At 37.3% G+C, this 9,146-nt stretch overlaps 1 long non-coding RNA gene across 1 annotated transcript; it reads right to left on the bottom strand.

The window, feature by feature from the left end:
* Window positions 1-113: 113 nt before the first annotated feature.
* Window positions 114-5,207, bottom strand: LOC141900268 (uncharacterized). Its single transcript, XR_012618673.1, has 3 exons — window positions 5,099-5,207; window positions 981-1,118; window positions 114-230 (listed from the first exon to the last, which is right to left on the bottom strand). It is a non-coding gene; the product is annotated as an uncharacterized LOC141900268 (long non-coding RNA).
* Window positions 5,208-9,146: the final 3,939 nt, after the last annotated feature.

The following is a 9,146-nucleotide window of genomic DNA, read 5'->3' as shown; positions in this document are numbered from 1 at the left end:
ACTAGGAGCTTAACGAGTTAATTGAGGGTCTACGTCGAATTAATCGTAATTACAGAATAACAGCAACATTCCATAGTTCATTAATCAATTATTACCAATTTGACATCCAGGTCCCGACCATCCATCAGCGCAACCACTATGACATTCACCGGTGACTTTGTTACAGATTTCATTATTCGTACAGTGACAGTAGAATTGACAGTTGACCCCGAATCTTCCGTTAGAGCAATCTATTCATAAAACAAGTCAACATTATAATTAATAGACATGAAACAGGTCAAATATATCAGTATCACGTATACTGCCATTATACAATAGAACGAACTGAGTGTTGAATATTATTACTATGAATTATCTATATCTATAGTAATTACACGTAATACACGTAATACACTTGCGTATTACGTAATCAATAATTAATATAGTGAATTAATGTAATTATAACGTATCGACGACTCATGAGACAGTAGTTATACATCAATCATTCATTCATCTTCAGCAGCAGATGAAATTAAGCGACTGTTTTATTGATCTTTCTCGAATTAGGATTTGACGAAGCTAATAAAGAAAAGCATCCAGTTTCACGGCCAAAATTTTTGGTTTAATTTTTATCAGTTGCTTCATGTTTTCAATGATGACAACAATTATTCAAATTTAACCATTAACAGATTAAACTTTGTCGTGAAACTGAACCCCAGAACTCAGTTCCTAGTTTGGCTCTAGTCGCAATTAGTTCATTCTTTGATGAGGCTAATGAAATCATTTTAATCCTCAACTGTAGAACTGGGTCACAGAACTGGGTCACAGAACTCCAACAGTTGCAAGTTAAAACCAGGACTCAGTTCTAAGATACTCAGGACTCAGTTCTAATAAAGATTTGATTCAATAGTCAAATGAACTGATTTTAACTCTCAACTCATTTGAACCAATGTTAAACTAAGTAACTGGACCGTGATTAGAATGTCTAGAGATATATTCACCGGTGGTGCAGTCATCTGTATATCCAGCAGCACAACCTTCAGTTAAACAACGTCCTGATAGTTTATAACATACTTCGCTAGGATTGTGACAATTACATTCCTTCTCACAATTCAATCCGTACAAATAATCAGGACATCCTACAAATAGATACATCAATTAATTAATCATTTCGTTTTATCAATATTTATCATTTCCTCAATTATACGAATTCTGAATTTCAAAGGTTTCCCCAGTACTTCAATTTTCCCAAATCAAAATGAACAGATCATGCCACGCAGAAATGTCAATATCTTAGCGGTAAAAGTGATTTTCATAAGAAAATTGCTAAAGAAAGCAATTGACATCGCAGAACTATGCTATGTGAAGTGTAAAATTAATTTCCCAAATATTTCCCGCGTTAGAGACAAAATGGAACAAATGATGACAAGAGGCAAGTTGAGTTGAGTTGAGTTGAGTTGAGTTGAGTTGAGTTGAGTTGAGTTGAGTTGAGTAGAATAGAGTTGAGTTGAGTCGCAAGCCCCAGAACCAATTTAACTGAGCCAACAAGGGAATTAGCTCTAATATCCTCGGATTATGGGAAAATTTATCAAATATTTCCAAACACGTTTTCTATCATTTAGAAATTTCCCACTTCCCAGCACTGCGGGAACCATCAATATTCTATTAGGTGAAGACTTCTTATTAGTGGAGAAAGTAAAACCAATTTGTCGACTTTTTAAACTGATCATTGTTGAAATGATTGTCAATACGAGGAATAATACTGATTGATATCATTCAGGTTGCTCTCTCTCTCTCTCTTTTCCAGTAATGACATCGTGAAGACACTTGCAGCTCTCTGTAATTATCAGGAATGTATCAGTAACAGTAATTGCGTTACACAGTCAATAATGAAGCAATCAATGAAAGAAAGAGACCGTTATTGATTCCAATCAGGACCCAGAATTCTACCCATCGAGAAGGTCATAATCACATGTAAATCCTAGTCTTAAGCCGTATTTACCCTATCGCTCTAATTTCTCCCTGAACTTAGAACAGACTAACTTATGCGTTCATACATGTTTTTAAATAGATCACTGGTCCAGCTAGACGCAACATTAGTGATTGGCAGAGTTCTTTTCACGCACAGAGAAATGGTCCATTCTATAAAATTCATAACGGACCTGAATCTGTCTTTTAGGTCGGTCTTAATTGATTTGTTCTAAAATGGAACAGACCAATAAAGAATGGACCTTTCTTAGTGTGAACTCTTGGTCCGTTCAAAATCAGAATAGACTAAATATAGAAAGTTCCGATGTACGAATGAACGTGCGTGGCTATAGAGAGTCGCTTAGGTACATACTAAGTAAATTCTAAATCACGGGACTTAAAGCAATAATCATGTATAATCAGGCTATTAAAATGCGGCCACTATTCAGCATTCTACGCAATAATAAATCACTGTTTAATGACCAAAACTGCGCAACACATAAAACTGTGATAACGTCTCATTATGGAGAAAGTAATTAAGGGATTTACATCCAGTTTGAAGCGTGTAACTGAAACTAATCGTTTATACAGAACTTGTCCATCGAAGCTCGCTATAATCCTCCGCATAACTAACCCCTGTAGAATTCGAATTAGTAGACAGCACTTGGAAATAAACATTATTACAACGGTCAACAGGGAATTTAACATTCTCAAAAATATCAATATTTTGCAGACAATTTTTATGACAAATGAACATGTCTATTCAGTAGCATTAGACACGTATCTAAATGAGTTTCATGTGTGAACATTTTAGCAACTATTATCTCTGAGTTCAGGTCTAAAATTAGATTGACAGAGTTGATAGGACTAGGGACAGTATATGCCCTATTGTATGATGTACCCTGATACTTTGATTAAGAAGCAAATAAAGTTCTTTCATTTGTGAAATAAAACCAAAATACATATTTCAGTGTTTGAAATGTTTTGCTTTTATTGATAGAAAGACTTCCTTTTGCAATAAAGACATTACGCTGGGGGCTGACAGGTTTATGAATGGAGTCACCAAGTGTGACCAGTCGCCACAATACTGACCAGACTAACTTACAAAGTCAGCCGGTCACTAGAGCTCAGCGGTTTAGTGGTTACCATACTGGACTTGAACACGGGTGGTTCCTGGTTCAAGTCTTCCAGGGGTGACATTAGGGTTCAGCCCTGTGCGTGCAATTGGTCTTGCTCAGAAAAATAATCTGGACAATTTCATTTTTACAAAAATAGTCACTTTTATTCAACTTATTTGGCAAGAAAATACCTTCATTCATTATCTATTTATGTAAGAGAAAAGCTATTGTTTTCATGTGGACACAGTGTCCTCTGTGCTCGTTATTAACGCTCAGTATGGACACAGTGATCTGCTCAATATTCATGAAAGTCACTGTATTTATTAGTTTATGACGCGACATCCTAAAAAATTGTGGGAAATGAACATTTGCGGTAACAACGCCAGTAGATCAGTGGTAATCATAGCAATTTTCTGTTGAGACATTCACCAGATAGAGGGGGGATACCTTATAAGAGGATTGCAGCAGCAGTCAGAATTTTGAGAGGTTTCTTAACAGCCAGATCAAGTATACATACACAGAGATCTAGAATGATTGGTAGACCGGATACAAATCACTGTTTCATTTAGCCTGAACCCGAGTAGTAGTAATTGATTTCTATAAGAGAGTTGAATGTTTACAATTACAAGTGGATTTCTGAAGCAATCTATTTATCAAACCCCTTGTAACCCACGGTCAATCCACAGTTGCGTGTAACCCACAGTCGCGCGTGTAATCCACAGTCGTAACAAGTCAAACTGATGATTGTCTTTAGGCTTGTGATCAGACTCACTCCTTCCAGTATCATCTTCTTTTGTTTATTTCATGAAATTTTTATTTGATGATGTACATTTTTTGATTTTAATACAATGAAAATAAATCTTCATTATTTCAATTCTTTTCTTAACCATAACCAGTTTTTTTTTCATTTTGTGGATGTAATGTAATTGGTTTCGATACATTTTTTTTCATATCTGTCGTTAGCTTTAATGTTCTAACCGTAAATGAAATTCACCGTTAAATTATAAAATTTGTGAACAGTTGGTTTTTATAAACAGATGTATTATTACTGGAATATGAGACACTGGACTGCAGGTGGAGGAGTGGAAGGATTTCCAGCTAGTGAATAGGGAGGGGATGTGATGAATTGAGGATTAGCTGACGTGGACGACACTAATAACAATGTCTGATTTATTTGTTATCTCATACGTTTGTCACCATGGAAACTTGATATTTCGACACATCTTAAACGGGATATCAACACGTTTTTTTATATTCGCGAAGCCGACGAACAAAAGGACGAGACACGGAGCAATCAGACTCCGGGAGAAATGTGAAAATGATGAAAGGTTGAAGATGAAAGTCAATGTTTGATGTAGGTGAATATTGATGTCAAATATGACATTATTGGAGTAAATATTATCAACCTGACTCCTCAGTTATATCAATAATTCAGTATTTATAAAGGATTTCCATAACGCGCAATTGCCAATTCTACTACGGCAAGCAAGGATTCCGCATATGGCAAGTGAGGATCCACCAGGTGTCGCCAGTAGTTACTCAGTCTTCTGCATTCAATTTCTTCTATATTTAGAGTTAAAAACGTAGTTTTTTCTTAAATAAATCAATTATCTATAAATACTTAACCAATCGCTAGGTAGATTCTGTGAATTTCTCTGAAGAATTCAGTTCAAAGTTGATCGATAATGAACTTAATTAAGACCATGTGCTCGTCACGCCATCTGGTGGGATAGCTGGCGTTACAATTCCCAATTATGAACCCTATATGACCAGCTATCTAGATGGCGTATTTATCAATAGCTCGGTCAAAATTTAGTTTATTTTCGATGAAGTTTAATCTAAATATCTATTGATAAACTCACATCGATTGTTAGGGTTCATTTACAAAGCAATTTCTTTATCATTCATAGAATTTGTAAGATGGATTTTAATTGAATCTCGAATCGTTGTTCGAATAGCGACACCTTGTGGATCCTCACTCGCCACAAGCGGAATCCTCTATTGCCACAGTTCACACTGAATTTCATGCTTACCGCAATAATTAACGTTATCACAATACTCCCAACCTCCGCTTATCTTATAACACCACAACGTGTTGCCGGAGTTTGCAGGATTTCTACAGTAGTCTGAAGCGGCGAATGCACTACCGTCTGGAAACTCTGAATTATCATTATATCCTGTATCTATCCATCGCATACACCGAGATCCCGAACGTCCCGTGTTGATTTTACCCATGTATCTCGTACCGCGGCTGTGTCTGTTATAATAACACTCGGAAGCTGAAAAGAATGAGAAAAAAAGTTCCTTCTTTAGAAATATAATTGATAAGAATCAACTCGCAGTTAACTCCGGTGGTTAGATCGGTTATTTTAACAAGCAAAATACACACAGAAAATTCTTCTTTAGAAATATAATGAAAATTCACTGGTTGAGTTAAACTCGACAGCGGGATCAGTTAAAAACAATAACTCCCATCTTTTGGATAATCTTTAAAAGTCCTGTAAACAGTCCTCCCTCCCCTCTCACAGTGAGTTATATAAACTGGCCTGTTGCGTTGTAAGTGAAGTTGCAGTGAAATGCATCATTTTCCGCCGATATGAAATGATTATATACGGCTGAACGCTGAGATCACTGACGAGGAAATAAATCATATTTATTTATGACATAAAACTCAATCTCATCTCGGTATTCAACGACATGTATCAAATCAGTACGGATTTCAATCTATTTCAGTCAGACTCTCCTCCGTCAAATATCATAACGCTTTCCTTATATGCAGCGTCATGTACTGAGAATCGGGTTCACCTCGAACCCGGGTTCAATGACTGTATCAAACCTCCCCTGATGAGCAATTCTACCTGTCATTAGCGATTAACTGTTAACCATTAAATGAACGTGATGAACGACGCGTGTGTCATTTCTGATTTAATACGCAGAGCACGTGAATTAGTAACCAGTAGTGGACACTGGTCTCCCAGGGATACCACCGTAATCTTCCCTCCGTCGTGGCCATCAGTAGATTGAAAATTAAAATAAATCACCTTCACCGCGATGATGATTCGATGTTCTCTTCATCGCGATGATGATCCGATGTTCTCTTCATCGCGATGATGATCCGATGTTCTCTTCATCGCGATGATGATTCGATGTTCTCTTCATCGCGATGATGATCCGATGTTCTCTTCATCGCGATGATGATCCGATGTTCTCTTCATCGCGATGATGATCCGATGTTCTCTTCATCGCGATGATGATCCGATGTTCTCTTCATCGCGATGATGATCCGATGTTCTCTTCATCGCGATGATGATCCGATGTTCTCTTCATCGCGATGATGATCCGATGTTCTCTTCATCGCGATAATGATCCGATGTTCTCTTCATCGCGATAATGATCCGATGTTCTCTTCATCGCGATGATGATCCGATGTTCTCTTCATCGCGATGATGATCCGATGTTCTCTTCATCGCGATGATGATCCGATGTTCTCTTCATCGCGATGATGATCCGATGTTCTCTTCATCGCGATGATGATCCGATGTTCTCTTCATTGCGTCTAATTGCTAACTATAAACCGATCAATAAAGATACAACGATTGTTTATTCCGATGATGTAAGAAAAGCATGAAATATTAAACGCCGCCCGATCTATTTGTCTATCAATGACAATGAGAACATCTGTTCATATTCCCTCATTCCAAAAATAATCACAGTCAATCTGCTGTTTGATGCAGTCGAGAGAGATAGAGAGTTATCTCTGCTACAAGCTTTTAGTGTTTCTGCTCTTAGCTCTATCAAAACTCTTACGATTATTATTATACCAGGTATGTTTTTGCTGCTCAAGCGCAGTAAAGTCATCAGTCGTCGTAGGCGCTGATGTATGTCAATGACTTGTCCAAATGACAACTAACATTTAGTAAATTGAACTGGAAACACAAATTGAGACGGAAAACTAGAGTTGACTTCAGTGACTTCATACAATGGCTGTTGTTCTTTATGTATAATCTGCAGCTCCAGCAGGAACGGGCTACAACTCTGGTACGGGCTACAACTCCAGCAGGTACGGGCTACAACACCAGCAGGTACGGGCTACAACACCAGCAGGTACGGGCTACAACACCAGCAGGTACAGTTGTAATCTGTAGCTCCAGCAGGTATGTCGTAGTGTGGATACATCCAGATAACATGAAATGATTCATTAATGTTTGTTTAGGCTAATCAGGAGTAATGGGTTTATGTCCAGGTATACATGACAAGCACTCCCTCCCTCTCCCCTCTCCCCTCTCCCCTCTCCCCTCTCCCCTCTCCCCTCTCCCCTCTCCTTGCTCTACGCTGTTAAACTGTTTCAACAAGAATTAGTTAGTGGTTGAAAAACCCATTATCATCATCCGTTTGTTAAAACCTCCCGAGGGTTTTTACAAAAATCAATTCCCTGAATCTGTGAAAAAATGTCAATGTCACAAATTCTATAAATACACATCCTCTGATCTTCCCTAAATACTGTATTTCACTAGCAACGTGAAGGTAAATGAATGAATGAATGAATGAATATAAATAACCATTGATAAAACATTCTTGAGTTCGCGTTGTAAAGATGATATAAAATCCTACACCGAGAATAAAAAGAGTGCGAAGTGTTTCCTAGCCGCTAAATTCTGGATTGCATCTCATAATTTTGATATAACATATTCTTGAAGTAGTCAAATAAAATATTAGCTCAATAAAGTATTTCAGACTCTATCAATTCTTAATGTGCAGGTATCTTTATAGTCAACTGAATACTTACAGAAAAGACAATGAGTTCCCCATCTCTGACCACGGCAACCAGTATGACACGCACCACTTACTTTATGACAAACTTCTCGACCATTGCATTGACAGCGAAACTGACAATGTCGCCCAAAATATCCATCTTTACACGTGTTACCTGAAAGTATTACATAAAACTATCTATTTTCAAGCGGTTTCATTTCGAGTTTTTCTAAGAGAAAAATGTATTAAGAAAATTTCCAATATAAAAATAATCAAATATTCTACAACCAGGATCCAGTTACGCAGTGAGAGTTAACTGTGGGTAAAATCTATATCATTTACAATGAGTCAAATATTGGCGTCGGGTCTGCAGTTTATCTACCCTAAGATAAGATCACCAGTTGAAGCTAGAATTAAGCTAGAAGCTTGAAAAAAGTTGACATCTTTCAAATATCGATCTAGAACTAATGGACTTCTTAGAAAACACGCAAGGGCTAAAAATGAGGAGGGAGCTGACTGTGTGATATATGTATAAAGGCCTGATCATGTATACTGGCCATCCTTTACATAAACCACAAAATACCTCACATTCTAGAAATGAGTCAGTAATAAATATACCCCCATCATCTCTGTACTGATAATCATCGGTGTTCTTATAGTTTTCAAGAGTGCAGGAAATTACTGCATAAATCTGTATCATAACAAAACCTTAAAAAACCACTAATAAACCTAACATAGCATCTAATACTCCAGTAATAGACCTCCGGTAAAATCCAAGATGAACAAATTCAATTTGTCAATAGTCCGCTGTAACTACACCCGCAACCTTTCAATCAGAGGATCTCATAGGAAATACATTTCACCGGTTTCTACAGAATGAGGGTAAATAGATTTTCACAAATCAGAAATGTGAGTTTGAATTTGATAGAACGTGATTTAATAATGGTAAAGAGTGCACAACTGGAAATCAGCTCGAGCGCGCAGGGAGAAGTGAGAGAGAAGTGAGAGATAGGAAACTTGAGAGGAGAATGAGAGGAGAGATGTACCACTTTCCACATTTTTCTTTAAAAAACATCAAATATTTTCTTCAAGTTGGAATGAATAAGAAGAGATAAGAACAGCAGCTGTAAACAGGGTTACAGGGTCGAATACAATCTGCTTCTGTGTATGCCCTACATACAGCAACACGGGTTCTGTTTATACTAAATTTCATTTTTTCTGCCGATTTCTCTGTCATACTTCTAGAAGAGACTACGGTTTAGTTGCGCGTAGTAAAAGCTGATATGCAATGCACACCACTGTCTCATAAAAATACGATATAGCAGTCAG

This window comes from Tubulanus polymorphus, chromosome 2 (genome assembly GCF_964204645.1).
Source record: "Tubulanus polymorphus chromosome 2, tnTubPoly1.2, whole genome shotgun sequence".
Taxonomy (NCBI): domain Eukaryota; kingdom Metazoa; phylum Nemertea; class Palaeonemertea; order Tubulaniformes; family Tubulanidae; genus Tubulanus; species Tubulanus polymorphus.
This window is presented reverse-complemented; position numbering and strand designations above follow the sequence as displayed.